We start from the raw sequence: 15827 nt of genomic DNA, 5'->3' as shown, positions 1-15827 counted from the left end.
ACCCAGTTGCCCCTCCACCAGGATTTCTTTAAAAAAAATTTTTTTAATGTTTATTTACTTTTGAGAGACAGAGAGAGACAGAGCATGAACGGGGGAGGGTCAGAGAGAGGGAGACACAGAATCTGAAACAGGCTCCAGGCTCTGAGCTGTCAGCACAGAACCCGACGCGGGGCTTGAACTCACAGACCGCGAGATCATGACCTGAGCCGAAGTCGGCTGCTTAACCGACTGAGCCACCCAGGCGCCCCCACCAGGGTTTCTTTAAATAAGCATTCTGCTCCTCCCCTTCTTCTCCTTTCTGGATTCCAGTGATGAATATGCTGTTTCTATTCATGTGTCTTATAAGGTCCTATAGGCTTTCTTCTTTCTTTTGTATTTATTTATTTTTTATTTTTTTAGCTTTTGCTCCTCTGAGCGGATAATTTCAATTCATCCGTTTTCAAGCTCACCTTTTTTTTCTTTCGGTTGTTCAAGTTTTGTTCGAATTCTTTGTTGGATTATTCAGTACAGCCATCGTGTTCTTTAGCACCCAAATTTCCGTTTGGTTCTTTGTTATGTTTTCTACCTGTTGAACTTCCCATTGAGCTCCTGATACCATTAAATTGCTACTTGTGTGTTCACTTTTTGCCCTCTGGGTATCTTTACAAGAAGCAGTTTTGAATTCTTTGTCAGGCAGTTCCTGGATCCCCAATTCGTTGGGGCCAGTTATTGGAGGGGCGCCATATTCCTTTGGTGGAGTCATGTTTCTCTCATTCTTCATGATTGCCGTACCCTTGGACAGGTGTCTGTTCATTGAAGAAGCTGTCACCTCATTCAGACTTTGTGAACTGCTGTTGGTGAGGGAAACTTTCCCCTGTGGGGGGAACATGCTGTGATACCAGACCACGAGGCACAGGGTGCCAGTGTGGGAGGTATGTGTCAGCACTGAGTCTGGGAGGGAGTGATGTCCTTTTGGCTCAGGCTGCTGAGGTCCATGGCATCGATAACTGTGTGGTCCTTGGTTGAGCGCTGTGAGGGTGTGCAGGGGTTGCAAGGGCACTTGGGGTCCTCAGTAGGTCCAGGGGCTGGGGATCAGCGTAGGCAACAGTGATGGCTGGGGCTGGTGCTCTTCGCGCACTTGGCCGCGGGGGCCAGCGGCAGGGGCCGACGGCAGACGCACGGGTAGCAGTGGGGGGTAGGGCAGGCAGCAAGGACCAGGCTCAACTTTGGGCACGCTGGCTGCTGCGGGCAGTCATGTGTTCTCCGCTGACTGCACTGTGTCCCGTGGGGCACGTGCATAGCAGCGGAGGTCAGTGACCGGCGTCTGGCGGGTGGTGTGCAAGAGGACGGCTGAGAGACTAGCCCTGAGTGTGTGCGTGGCAGTAGGGGGTCAGCCGGGGGGGTCTAATCTGGTGTCTTGCTCTCATGCAGCTGCAGGGTCCGGGCTGGCTGCCGTTGCAGCCGAGGCGGGGGGTGGAGGGGACCAGGCACTCCGGAGGCTTGCGTCAGGGGATGTGAATACCCACGGAGGAAAAGCTGGTGAAATCTGCAGGGCTCTGTGCTGGCCGCTGGTGTCTCTCGTGGGGACAGTTGTCAGGTCTGTCTGCAGAGCAGGTGCCCGGGAATGGGGATGGCTTCTGCTGCGTGGCCGTATGGGTGGCCCCTGCTCTCTTCTTTGTTCCCACCTGTCTCTCAGTGTCTCAGCTCTGCCGCCTGGGTGGGGTGAAACCAAAGCAGGTTCTTTCACGTGGTGTCCTGAAAGGCCGGGGAAGCTCACCACTTAGCTCCTTCTTTCTTTCTCAGGCAGGGGGACTCTCTCTAGCTGGGGGGGGGGGGGGGGGGGGGGGGGGCTCCGCCTTCACCCTGGGCAATGCCGGCTTCGGGGCTGGGGCGATGCGGGCAAAGCCAAGATATCTTCCTTTATTCTCGCGTGTGGTTGTCCTCCGGTTATTTGTTACTGAGGTTCCTTACGTGGACCCCAGAACCCTCCCGGAGCTGTTGTTGTTTGCGGGCAATTGTCTACGGGTTGAGTTTTGTGCTGGGGGGGTGGAGGCTGGGGTCCCCCCTGCTTGTGGAACGTCTGCCTCTCTGCCACTTTCTTCCCTTTGCTGAGCCTCGGTGGCCTCCCTTGTGACACGTGAACAGTAATGGCACCTCCTTCCTCGACTTCTGTGTGAGATAAGAAGGCAATGCTTGGCTCAGAGTGAGCACCGAGCCCATCGCAGCAATTTTATGTCATGCAGATCGTGGTGGTGGTGATGCTCGGCAGGCTTCTGCACCATGGCCTCCTGCTGTCTGACTTGACCTTGATAAGATATATCGGTTTGGGGTCGCCTGGGTGGCTCAGCTGGTTGAGCGTCCGACTTCGGCTCAGGTCATGATCTCACAGTCCGTGAGTTCGAGCTCTGCTTCGGGCTCTGTGCTGATGCCTCGGAGCCTGGAGCCCGTTTCGGATTCTCGGATTCTGTGTCTCCCTCTCTCTCTGCCCCTCCCCTGCTCATGCTCCATCTCTCTCTCTCAGAAATAAATAAACATTTAAAAAAATAAACCAGTTTGTCTATCAACCAGTAAAACTAGGAATCATCCAGTGTGGAGAGCCACAGTCACATGCACTGAAGGCTGGTCCAAGCCTGACTCCTCCTGACTCTGTCCCTTCCTGGCCCGGTGACCTTCGTCGTCTCAGCACCTTGGTGAAAATACAGCGCCACGACGATAAATGGGAAAACATATACAATGGGCTAAGCGCATCACCTGCTTAAGGAGCAGTAAGCTCTCTCCCAGTTACTCTTTCTTCTGGAAGGATCCTGTGATACGGACACAAACTTGGTGGCTTAAGTTCTCAGATTTATTTCCAACCCGGGATTAATTAAGCCACAATTTGTTAGAGCTGAAATCACAGACTTCTGAAATCAATGAGCTCAACTTCCTGACTTGCATTCAAAAATTATATGTTATGCAGAATACGTATTTGCAGTAAAACCTCAAACACTATGAAGCACACAGAATAAGATGTTCATCCTACTTTTCTTCCTGAAGATAATCCCCATTGATCGGTCCACATGTCACCTCCGACATACTTTTTATATGTTTCCATACGCATAATTATACATACACACAAACACATGCAGCTTTATTTACATGAAAAAATGCATTTATCTGTAGAAATACGTGTATGTTTCCATGTTTCTATATAGCCTTGAAAATGTCTGCCCTAGAAAAGGCCTTTTTATTTCAATATTTTAAATCTACCTCGTTCGATTTCACTACTGCAAAAAGTCACACAGTGGGGATCAGGATATGAAAAGGCAGCAATCATTCTATGCTGATGGCTGGCTCTCGTCTGTCTGCAGTGTTTATCACAAACAATACCATCGTGAGTATCATCGTATCTGCATGCTGTGTGCACATACGAGAGTATTTTTGTAGGACAGACCGAAGACGGGGAATACTAGATCAAAGTTTATGCAGTTTGTACATTGTCATAGCTTCTGCTAAATTGTGTCCAAGAGATAGACCCAATGTAAGTTCTCATGATAAGGCAGGACCATGATTTTTGATTTCACATCTGCATTTATCAATTCTGCATTTCCTAAATTTGTTTTTTTATTGTTTTGAGACAGAGAGAGAGAGGAATAGAGAGAGAATCCCTAGCGGGATCTGCATTGCCGGTGTAGAGCCCAACATGGGGCTTGAACCCACAAACCATGAGATCATCACTTGAGCCGAAATCAAGAGTCAGATGCTTAACTGACTAAGCCACCCAGGTGACCCATTTCATAAGTCTTTTTAATTTTTCCAGTCTGATGAAATCAAGATGATATTGTGATTTTTGTTTGCATTTTCCTGAGTTACAATGGACCTGGGAAATTTTCATGTGCTTTGGCTAACTGATTTTCCTTTACGAATTGTCCTTTCAAATTATTAGCCTATTTTCTCTGACTTTTTAAAAATGATTTTCTAGGCTTTTTATTTTTATTGAGCATTGATCTTTAGTTGGTTATACGTGCTACAAATACTTTCTCTTTTCCCCCTTTTAAAATGTTGCTTATGGTGCCTTTCTTTAGTTCTTTTTTTTTTTTTAATTTTTTTTCAACGTTTATTTATTTTTGGGACAGAGAGAGACAGAGCATGAACGGGGGAGGGGCAGAGAGAGAGGGAGACACAGAATCGGAAAGAGGCTCCAGGCTCCGAGCCATCCGCCCAGAGCCCGACGCGGGGCTCGAACTCCCGGACCGCGAGATCGTGACCTGGCTGAAGTCAGACGCTTAACCGACTGCGCCACCCAGGCGCCCCTCTTTAGTTCTTACCTCATTTTACAGATGCATTAACATCCTCTGGAGTTAAGTCTCTTGAGGTTTTCATTTTGGGCTTCTAGGTTTTCTGATTTTTTCCAAGACAAATATTCTTTACCCCAAAGTTATATAAATACATTCTATATATGTTTCTCAATATTTGCCCCATGTTTTTCATCTAGAACCGCAGACCATTTGACATTCATTGTTCTATATGGGTGGGTGTCGAATTTGGATTTTTTTTTAAAAATAAGCAGTTATTTCATTTTACAAGTATAACTTACCCTGTAGTCTTTTCTGTCGGATTCCACTGCTCTGCATGTGACCTTTACTTTATCATCTTCTATTATAAGCTTCCGAAGCCTCAGAGAACTTACGGGGTTTTCCTAGAGCAAAGCTTCTCAACTGAGAGCAATTCTGTTTCCACTTTTGGCAATGTCTGGAGACATTTTCGGTTGTCACTGCAAGGGGAGATACTACTGGCATCTAGTGGTAGAGGTCAGAGATGCCGCTAAATAAACATGGCACAAGGCCGTCCCCCCCACCCCTCACATACCGCACCCCTGCAAAGGATTTCCCCATTCAAGATGTCATTGATGCCGAGGTTGTGAAATCTTGTCTTAGAGCCATTACGGCATATGACTATAGGTCTGAGAAAAAAAAAATCCTACTTGGGAAAGGTACATGAACATGTTTTAAAATCAGTATTTACAATTGCTGGCTTTTCGTATCTGTTGATAAATCCTCCCAAAGTAGTGATGCGTAGGAGCTGGCTGTTTTCCAGGTGAGAATGATGTGACTTTTCACACTGTCATTCTTTTTTTCTTTACTTTTTTTTTTTAATGTTTTTTTTGAAGGAGAGAGAGGCAGAGCGTGAGCCGGGGAGGGGCAGGGAGAGAGAGGGAGACACAGAATCCGAAGTAGGCTCTGGGCTCTGAGCTGTCAGCCCAGAGCCCAATGTGGGGCTCGAACCCACCAGCCGTGAGATGATGACCTGAGCCGAAGTCGGACACTTAAGCAGCTGAGCCACCCAGGCGCCCCTCACACTGACATCCTACGAGATGCTCCCTGTCTTCACTCCACAACTGGAATATTTTATTCTCACCGATGACATTGTTTGTTCCTTTGAATGACAAACGCATATACCAATTGTGTGTGCTTTTCAAAGCACTGGCTGTGAGCAGACCAGGTGGGGTGCAAGTTTTCAAAGCTGACTTTACCCCCTTACGAAAACCAGACAGAGGCTCATCTGAGCGGTGATGCTGATGTGGGTTTCCACCCCGGACTGACGGAAGCAGCATGTCCAGGTTTGGGACCCGGGGATTTGTATTTTTATCAGGTGAACCGGATGGTTGTGAGGACGAGCTAGGTTTGGGGACCGCTGCATGCGATGCTCACAGACATCCTGCCCGCGGGAACAGAAGCTCCGGAATGGCTCTTTGCCCTGAAGGGAATTTCACCCCGAGGATAAAGTAGGACCGGGGCTTTTAGGGTTAAAGATTTCCCTGTATCCACCAGCATCAAGAGATGTAGTAAAAAGATGACTCATAATAACCACGATCTCTTTGAGGTTTCAAAATATCATAAGGGAAAACCAAGGGGGTTGAAAGAAACAAGTATGCAGGTTGCTCATTTTCTATGGCTGCTAATGATAGTTTGTGTGGGTTTAGTTTTCTTTCATCTCAAAATGGATTGAAACATTAATTAAGTATCATAAGTCTGCGTTGCGTCTAACAAACAAATATAGCTAAGCCTAGAGAATGAGATCACATGGATTTGGTCCGCACGATGCCAAGAAAGTGCCGTGAGTCACCTAATGCCACCCACGGAGGCATTTTGCAAAATATTCTGACAAACGGACCTTTTGACGTTTATCAAGATGTTTAGCGTCCGGGGCCACTCAATCCCAGAGATAAAAGAGGTCTGAGCAGAGCGGTGAAAGGCTTGAACTTCCAAAATTGCTCCAGCGATAGCCAAATCATTTTCTCAAGCACACTGAGCAGTTAGAAAGCAACAACAACCAACAGTTGTCTTCAAGTCCTTAGATGTTAGCATTCCCCATCCGTCCTATCTATCATCAAGTTGGTTTCCTGCGGAGTGTGTCAAAGAAGGAAGAAAAATTCGAAGTGAACTGACAAAAATTGAATATATGCCTGCCAATTCATAAAGGAAGATACCTGTGGTGGAAGAATTATTTAAAAAAAAAATCCGAGGGGCGCCTGGGTGGCGCAGTCGGTTAAGCGTCCGACTTCAGCCAGGTCACGATCTCGCGGTCCGTGAGTTCGAGCCCCACGTCAGGCTCTGGGCTGATGGCTCAGAGCCTGCAGCCTGTTTCCGATTCTGTGTCTCCCTCTCTCTCTGCCCCTCTCCCGTTCATGCTCTGTCTCTCTCTGTCCCAAAAATAAATAAACGTTGAAAAAAAAAATTTAAAAAAAAAAAAAAAAAAATCCGAGAGCTAGCTAGACCCAGGTCCCTGGTGGAGAGCATTTTGGCAAAACAAAGTGAAGGGTAGAAACCAGAACATGTCTGAGGTCCCTGTTAATCCTAGGGACTTGGTGACATCTATACACAGTCAATCTGTCATCCAGGTGACATGAAATCTGGCTAAAGACGGGATGGTGGGCAAAAAAGGCCTATTTCTTCCCATGTACATCATCTACCGAGAAAATTAGGGCATCCGATAGCCCTGATCTGAGTACTGACTCACGACTCCCTCTGAAGCCACATCCAGAGTGTGTGGATACTGGAGCAGGTGGTCTGGCACTTTGAGAATGACATCCGAAAAAAGGAGGGTCTTAGGATTTTCACGTCTGTAATAAATCAGCAGGCAAGGGGCGCCTGGGTGGCTCAGTAGGTTGAGCGTCTGACTCTTGATGTTGGCTCAGGTGACGATCTCACGGTTGGTGGGTTCAAGTCCCAAACTGGGCTCTGTGCTGACAGTGCAGAGTCTGCTTGGGATTCTCTCTCTCCCTCTCTTTCTGCCTCCTCCCGCACCTCTGTCTCTCTCTTTCTCTCTCTCCCTCTCGCTCTCTCAAAACAAGTAACTAAACTTAAAAAGAAATTAAAAAGAAATCAGCAGATGAAGAAGTGTAAATGTTGAACTTAAAACTACCTAAGACTTGTGAGTACATCTATACAGGTAAATAAACCCAGTAGCAATCAGACGTGGGATTAAATCACTCAAGAAGGCAGATAAGTAATTCAGGAGCTATCTAAATCAGTGCCTTTGTCCCCAAACATCCTTTCTCCCCTAATTATGAGAAATTGCTCTGTTTTTCATAAGGCCTGTGCACCTCCATCATCTGTCTTACACACCCCACCTCCCACCTCCCACCTCCCACCTCCCACCTCCCACCTCCCCTCTGGTGACCATCAGTGTATTCTCTATGGTTGAGTCCATTTTTGGGGGGCACCTGGGTGGCTCAGTGGGTTAAGAGCCCAATTCTCGATTTCAGATCAGGTCATGATTTCAAGGTTTGAGAGTTCGAGCCCCACGGCAGGCTCCATGCCGACAGTGCGGAACCTGCTTGGGATTCTCTCTGCCCCTCCCCTGCTCTCTCTGTCCCTGTCAAAATGGATGAAAAAATAACATGTTTTAAAAGTCTGTTTTTTGGATAATTCTACTCATTGAAATAACTCAGTTGATATACAACATACACATTTGTGATTACGTGTGATTCTGTGCCGACGGCTCGGAGCCTGGAGCCTGCTTGGGATTCTGGGTCTCCCTCTCTCTCTGCCCCTCCCCTGCTCGCACTCTGTCTCTCTCCCAAAAAGAAAATGAAACATTAAAAACATTTTTTAAATAAAGTGATCACCTTTATGGGAATACAACATATCGAGGCTGACAAAGTCCCGGCAGATCAGCTCAGAAGAGGGAGACAGCGTGCCCACATGGTTAAGACCAGCTTCAGCGTGATAAGGGCTAAGGCGGGCAAGGCGCACATGGAACGAAAGGTGACAGGTGGAGGGGAGAGGAAACAGGCTAGAGCCAGGTCCCTCCTGGCACACTGCAGGCCTTCAGGGGACACCCTAGCACCATCCCCTGTTGCCCTATAAAGGGACTAAATAGGAAGTGTCCCTGCGTCCAAAAGTTGCCTCTCCTTCCTCTTTATTCTTGCTTGGGGATTCTCTCCATTTCCAGGATGTAGCAGCCTACCTGGCCTTGTCATTAATGTTGACATCTCTCCATTCTAGAAGATTCTCCCCAAGGGTTTATTTGGTTGTCTGTTATAAGCCTAGTCTATCTTTCCAACAGGGAATACGCAGACTCCTGAATCACATCAATAAACACCAAATAGATCAAAACGAACAACAACAAAACCCAAAAAATCCAGAATCTTTATAAATAAGTTCTTAAATGTCCTTAAAAATAAAGACAAAATAATTTTTGTTCCTGCTTTTTCAAACCTGTAATATACCCAGCAAAGGACGGAAAAATTGGGGATCCTGAAAGACTCGAGGTATCCCCGAGTTGCTTCAAAATTTTCTCCCAGGGCCACTAAGGGGTAAGCACGGGGATGTGCAGGTTCAGCTGTGGAGCCTGGAAATCCCAACTGAACACTCAAGCCACAGGCTCACCTAGTGCGGACTCCCACCTATCAGAGACACGGAGAATGGTGGAATGTGATAGACCTGGGTTCAAATCCCGGCTCTGCTCCCGCCAACTACGGGCCCTTGGATGGTCTTCTGATTTTCCCTTTTCTTACCTATAAATGAATAATGACACCTTCCTTGCAAGATTGCTGTACAGCCTAGGAAACACCATCATGGGCGAAGGGCACAGCATGGTGCCTGGCATCTAGAAGCCACTTAATATGTCGTTGGTATTTATTGTTGCCATTCTTGTAGGATGAATACCATTTGTAGGCTTGAGGCGGAGAAGACTGACAATAAATCTGACTACTGGGAAATGTGCTATTTCACGTTTCAGTTAAAATATCTGAGGAGTTGGAAGCCGGCGATCCTGACAACAGACCGCGCTCTTTTAAGCGGCTCCCGTTTGCAAGGTCAGGTTTAGGCGGACCCGCCCGGCCCCGGCTCTGAGGCTCTGCTCACCACCGGCTTGGCCGCGACAACGCTTGGCAAGGAGGAAATCTGGGAGTTTTCCGTCTAACAACCTGTACAGGCAGCTGAAGCAGAAATTCACTTTAAGGCTATACGATCTGATCTGATTGCGTTGATTAAATCAACTGGGTGCCTCCCACAAGACTTTTCTAATAAAGGCGAAGATTTTGAAAAGAACTTCCCCATTTGCCGCAGTGAGAACTGTCCATGCGCCGTATCTTTCTGTGATGGGAAAACACGACACGAGACGTGTCTATAAGCTCATCTAGATATTCTAGGGAAAAATAGTCTCCCTTGTTTTTTTTTTTAAGGAATTGCTCCATTTCTAGAACATCTCTTTCTTCCTTTTTCTTTCTCCAGTAAGAAAATCAAGGGGAAGGTAAGCATGGTCTCTTATTCAACACGCGTAACATGAAGTGAAAAGGTTCTCCTCATTCTTTGCCCCCAGATAGTCACCACTTATTACCCTCTCTTTTACTCATTCAGTCTTGCAATTAGTTCCAAAACTAAATATTCTTAGTTCGGAAATTTATTTCTAGGGGCCATCCCTGGCGAGCAAAAACGGCGTAAGTACCGTGTGAGGGAAATGGTTACATAAATTCTAGTTCATCCTGAGAACAATACTCTCCAGTCGTTACATATACATTATAGCAGCGTATTAACGTGTCCATAATAAGTTTCAAAGGGGAGGATGAAGGCGACTAAATAATCTTTACGGAATATTTTTAAGTGATAAACAGACATGAATAGAAAGAAGACCAGAAAGAAATCTATCAAAATATTAACCAAGTAGTTTTTCTCTGGGTGGTGAGAATTTTGGTTATTTATTATTTTCTTTGTTAGTGTCTCTGTTCTCTAAGATACCTAGGATGAGTATATTTTACTTTTGCGGTTGAACACAAACAAAATTAACCTTTTTCTTTTAATTTAAGAGACGATTCCCAAACCTACTTGAAACCAGAGAAAGGCAGGGCAATTTAGGAACAGAAAGAATCATAGGATGACCTACCTCAGGGCAGGATGCATTTGCTGAAGGAGGGCTAATTCAGGAATGCTGTCGCCTCAGCTCAGATACTGAAGGAGGGGAGGAGGCAGGGCACTGACCACATGCGCCTCCCCTATAATCAGCCATCATCTCCGCAACCAGCTTCGCTGCCTCATGCGTAAATTCTTCCGCAGTTGCTTTAATCTAAGGCTACCCTTCTCCCTGGTGACCCAGTGGAGGTCCCTGTTTCCCCAAAGGTAGGCCATCCTCCACTGGGACTATGGATGATTTTAGCTGCTGCACAGGCTACTAAATAAATAATGGTGTTAAGTCGTATTGAACCACAGGATGGGAGAGTCCGTCTCTATGTTAGTTTCCTATTGCCACTGTAACCGAGAACCACAAATTTCGTGGTTTAAAATTACATAAGTTTGGGGGCACCTGGGTGGCTCAGTGGGTTAAGCGTCCGACTCTGGCCCAGGTCATGATCTCGCGGTTCGTGGGTTCGAGGCCCGCATCTGGCTCTGTGCGGACATCTCGGAGCCTGGAGCCTGCTTCGGATTCTGTGTCTCCCTCTCCCTCTCTGTGCCCTCCCCTGCTTGTGCTCTGTCTCTCTCTCTCAAAAATAAATGACCATTAAAAAAGGACATAAAATTACATAAGTTGGTTCTCTTGCAGTTCTGAGGGTCAGAAAGCTAAAGCTAGGACCAAGGTGTTGATAGCTGCACTCTTTCTGAAGACTTCAGGGGACAATCTGCTTCCCTTGCATTTCCTGACTCTGAGAACCTCGCACCGCTTCTGGTCGTTCCAAGGTACTCTGTCTGACTTTGACCTTCTTGCTGCTGCCTTTTCTTCTCTCCCTCTTCCTCTCCTTCCCCTCCTCCTCCTCCTTCTTTTTGAGAGAAAGAGAGTGGAGAGAGGGGCAGAGAGAGGGAGAGAGGGAATCCCAAGCGGGCTTCATGCTCAGCTGGGAGCCCAATGTGGGGCTCAATCCCACCACCCTGGGATCAGGACCTGAGCTGAAATCAAGAGTGAGAGGCTTAACTGACTGACCCATCCAGGAGCCCCACTTGCTTTCTTCTTATAGGAACCTTTGTGATTACATCGGGCCCACCCAGGTAACCCGGTGTCCTAACATAATGACATGGACCAAGTCTCTTCTGCTTAGAAGGTAACAAACACATTCACAGGTTTCTGGGATTAGGCCAAGGACATGTTTGGGGACCATGATTCATCCTACTACAGTCTCCCTAGTGAATTTCTTTCCACTTTCTGGGCATCTGGCTGCCTCGGTTGGTAGAGCACATCGCTCTTGCTCTCAAGATTATAAATTCAAGCCCCACACTGGGTGTAGAAATTACTTAAAAATAAAAATCTTCAGGGAGCGCCTGGGTGACTCAGTCAGTTAAGTGGCCGGCTCTTGGTTTTGGCTCAAGTCATGATCTCACAGTTGTGAGTTCGAGCCCTGCATCAGGCTCCACACGGGGAGTAACGCTCTGTCTCCCTCTCCCTTCCCTCCCTTCTCCCATTCAAAATAAATAAATAAACTTTAAAAAAAAAAGGTAAGAATATTAATTTTTTTTTCCAAATAAAAGAAATAAAAATCTTTAAAAAACAAAACAAAACAATTTACTTTCTGCTTCATTCACGGTGTGTTCTCTACATGGACAGAGGGTGGGCCAGGAAATCGGGAGAGACGTCTTCTTTCATTCAGGGAGAATACAAATTAGCAATGGGAACATCGAACAAATATGGAACGCTTCATGAATTTGTAAGTCACCCTTGTGCAGAAGTGACGCGAATCTTCTCTGAGTCCAACTTTACTTTATGGGCTGTCCACGCGAGCACTTAAAAGTGCTTACTTTGATGAAGCTTATGAAGACCCATCGTGTCCCAAATAAGTTAGCTTTCTCAGCCCAGTGGACTGAGGTTTGGTTAGGAAAGCCATCTGCACAGATTAAAATGACAAAGAAAAACCAAAGCAAACCAACCAAAAACGAGCCAACGGACCCAGCCACGGGCCCACGAATACAGAGAGCAAGCTGACAGTTTGCCGTGGGGAGGGGGGTGGGAAGTTGGGAAAATGGGTGAAGGGGAGCAGGAGACACAGGCTTCCAGGAGTAGGATGAATAAGTCACGAGAACAAAAGACGCAGCACAGGGAATCGGGTCAACAGTATTGCGATAGCGTCGCGAGGAGACAGATGGGGGCTACGCTTGTGAGCGCGGGTTGTCTAGGGTTGTCTAGACCCTTGTCTAAGGGCTGTCCCACCATTGTGTTGTGCAGCTGACACGAATGGATCGCTGTGCCACCTATGTTTGAATAAAACACTTTTTTTGAAATGGCAAAGGTGCAAGTTGCTGAAAAAAAAAACCACCGGTGTTTTTATTTTATTTATGCTTCGCACAGATTTTTAATGACTGCTAGGTAGTATTGTCATTCTTCTTTTCATTTGGCTTGGCTCTGTGGGAGACGGGATGATGCTGATGGAGATTTTGAGGAGACCGAAGTCCCCTCGCACCCCGACGCTGGCTGGGGGAGTGTTTCGTAACCGTCAAGGTGTGAACACCAGCGATCTGTTTTCACTACACCTCCAGAGCATTCCTGACATCCCATCCGAACTCTAAAATGTAATGAGAACCACATCAATGTTTTGCGATCTCTAAATATCAGATTAAGACAGGCGTGAAGGACTCTGCAGTCAAGTCAATGGAAACGCAGAGAAACTGACACTTCTCCTTAGGGCAACGTATACAGCAGGTGTCAGCATGGGATCCAGCTTTGGGTAGGACTAGCAATTAATTCAAATTAATGACTCCATCTTGAGCGTTTTCTTCCTTCAAGTCACCTTGCTAAGCCCTGACAAGTTAAAAGGTAAAAGCCCGGGGCGCCTGGGTGGCTTGGTCGGTTGGGCGTCCGACTTCGGCTCAGGTCATGATCTCACGGTCCGTGAGTTTGAGCCCCGCGTCGGGCTCTGTGCTGACAGCTCAGAGCCTGGAGCCTGTTTCGGATTCTGTGTCTCCCTCTCTCTCCGCTCCTCCCCAGTTCATGCTCTGTCCCTCTCTGTCTCAAAAATAAATAAACTTTGAAAAAAAAATTAAAAAACAAAACAAAACAGGTAAAAGCCTGAACTTGGAAACAACCCAGATGTCCTTCGGTGGGTAAATGGTTAAATAAACTGGTGGGCCCGTATCATGGGTGCTACTTGGCAACAAAAGGGAACAAATTTCATACATGTTAACAGTTCACAGTATGGATGGATCTCAAGTGAGTGAAATAAGCCAGGATTAAAAGGTCACGTGCTGCAGATTCCATTCACACAAAGTCACAGAGATGAAGGAACTGATTCCTGGTCGTCAGTGGTTAGGTTCAAGGAAGGTTGGGGAGCACTAAGAGTGGTATTTATGTATACAGAGAAAGTATGAAGGAAATTTCTGTGACGATGGACAGTTCTAGATGCTGATTGTAGTGCTGGTTACACAATCTACACAGGTGATAACATTTCATGGCGTGCAACGCACGCACGCACGCACACGCACACAGGAGTGCCTGGAAACCTTGTGAGGTCTGAATAAGCTCTGTGGACTGTACCAAGGTCAATTTCATGGTCTTGAGAGTGCAGTAGAGTTATGTAAGATACCTCCTTTGGGGGAAGCTGAGTGAAGAGTACGTGGGAACTTTCTGTACTGTTTTTGCAATTTCACATCAGTCTATATTATTGCAAAATAAAGATTTTAAAAGATTAAAAGGTTAGAAAGGCACAGAATCTATTCTCAAGCCACTTAAAGTGCATTAGGGAGATAGACTAAAGGGATAACGCAGAAGCATAATAAAAAATGATTTGGGGCACCTGGGTGGCTCCGTCGGTTAAGCGTCCGACTTTGGCTCAGTTCATGATCTCATGGTTTGTGAGCTAGAGCCCCACCTTGGGCTCTCTGCTGTCAGTGCAGAGCCACTTCAGATCCTCTGCCCCCCCCCCCTCAAATAAATGGTGGTGTTTGGGCAAAGCCATTATTTTAGTCTGGTTTCACCTCTCTGAAACTAATTGTACTTCCTGAAAGAAATTCACCAAAGGCTTTACATTTGACATGGATTTGTATTAGAAATTAATGTTATTATTTACCTTGTTCTACACAAAACATTAACGCGATATTTAGGCTTGAGAAACTATGGCACCCTAGTGAGCCTGTTAGGGGGTTATGAGTTTCTTGCTTTGCGTAAACGTAAGGGTAAGACAAAGAAAAGGAGAAACATTGTCGAATTTTCGATAACTTTACATTACAAGGTCTATACGCTAGTGGATTGCTAGATTCTGTGCTTACTTAGAAGTGACCCTGGTATTTCAGACAAAGGAATGACATATGTGTTATGATTGACCTGATTGGCAATCTCCCACTGATCTGAATTTTTCATCCAGCTTTATGGAGATATAACTGACATATAACATTGTGTAAGTTTAAGATATACAACGTGATGATTTGATACACTTGCATATTGTGAAATGCTTACCGCAAATAAGGTTGGTTAACACATCCTTAATCTCACATAATGGCTATTTTGTTGTTATGGTGAGAACATTAAAGCTCTCACAACAACTTTTAAGTACACAATACGGTATCGTGACCTATGGTCACCATGCTGTCATAATCCCCAGAATCTACTCATCTTAGTTACAAGTGCATACCCTTTGACAACATCTCCTGCCCCCCACCTCAGACCCCTCCCCAGAAACCACCACTCTACTCTGTTTCTATGAGCTTGATGTTCGTAGGTCCCACAAATAATTGGGATCATGAAATATTTGTCTTTCTCTGTGTGACTTATTTCACTTAGCATGATGCTCTCAAGGTCCATCCGTGTTGTTGCAAATGGCAGGATTTCCTTCTTTCTTTATGGCTGAATATTACTCCGGTGTGTGTGTGTGTGTGTGTGCGCGCGCACCACATTTTGTTAATCCCTTCATCTGTGAATGGACACTTGGGTTGTTTGTGTCTCGGCTCCTGTGAATAATGAGGCCACAAACACGCAGGGGAATATCTTTTTTAGAGAGTAATTTCCATTCCCTTGAATATAGACTCCAAAGTAGGTTTGCTGGATCATATGGTAGTTCTATCTTTTCATCTCAATTTGGTGGCTAGGGTTCGCAAAAAACACAGCAATCCACCGCCCGCCAAAACAAACAAACAAACAAACAAACAAGAAACCCAAAACATTTTCTCCTCTTCTGCCTTAATTTTTCAAGTAATTTTGGTCTAGGGCAATACAAACGTGGTTTTCTCCATGGGGTCCCATTGTCATTTATATACCACTTCGGGGGCACCTGGGTGGCTCAGTCGGTTAAGCATCTGACTTCGGCTCAGGTTGTGATCTCAAGGTTCGTGAGTTTGAGCCCCACGTGGGGCTCTGTGCTGATGGCTCAGAGCCTGGAGCCTGCTTCGGATTCTGTCCCTGTCTCTCTCTGCCCCTTCCCCCCCCCCCCCCTCTCTCTCTCTCAAAAGAATAAT

General features: G+C 46.2%; 1 non-coding gene across 1 annotated transcript; it reads right to left on the bottom strand.

Moving 5' to 3' along the window:
- Positions 1–12068: 12068 nt before the first annotated feature.
- Positions 12069–12171, bottom strand: LOC122493613. Its single transcript, XR_006299970.1, has one exon. It is a non-coding gene; the product is annotated as a U6 spliceosomal RNA (small nuclear RNA).
- Between the last annotated feature and the right edge of the window lie 3656 nt (positions 12172–15827).

This window comes from Prionailurus bengalensis, chromosome D2 (assembly GCF_016509475.1).
Source record: "Prionailurus bengalensis isolate Pbe53 chromosome D2, Fcat_Pben_1.1_paternal_pri, whole genome shotgun sequence".
Lineage (NCBI taxonomy): Eukaryota > Metazoa > Chordata > Mammalia > Carnivora > Felidae > Prionailurus > Prionailurus bengalensis.
Note: the sequence above shows the minus strand (reverse complement) of the source record. Positions and strands in the feature narration are given on the sequence as shown.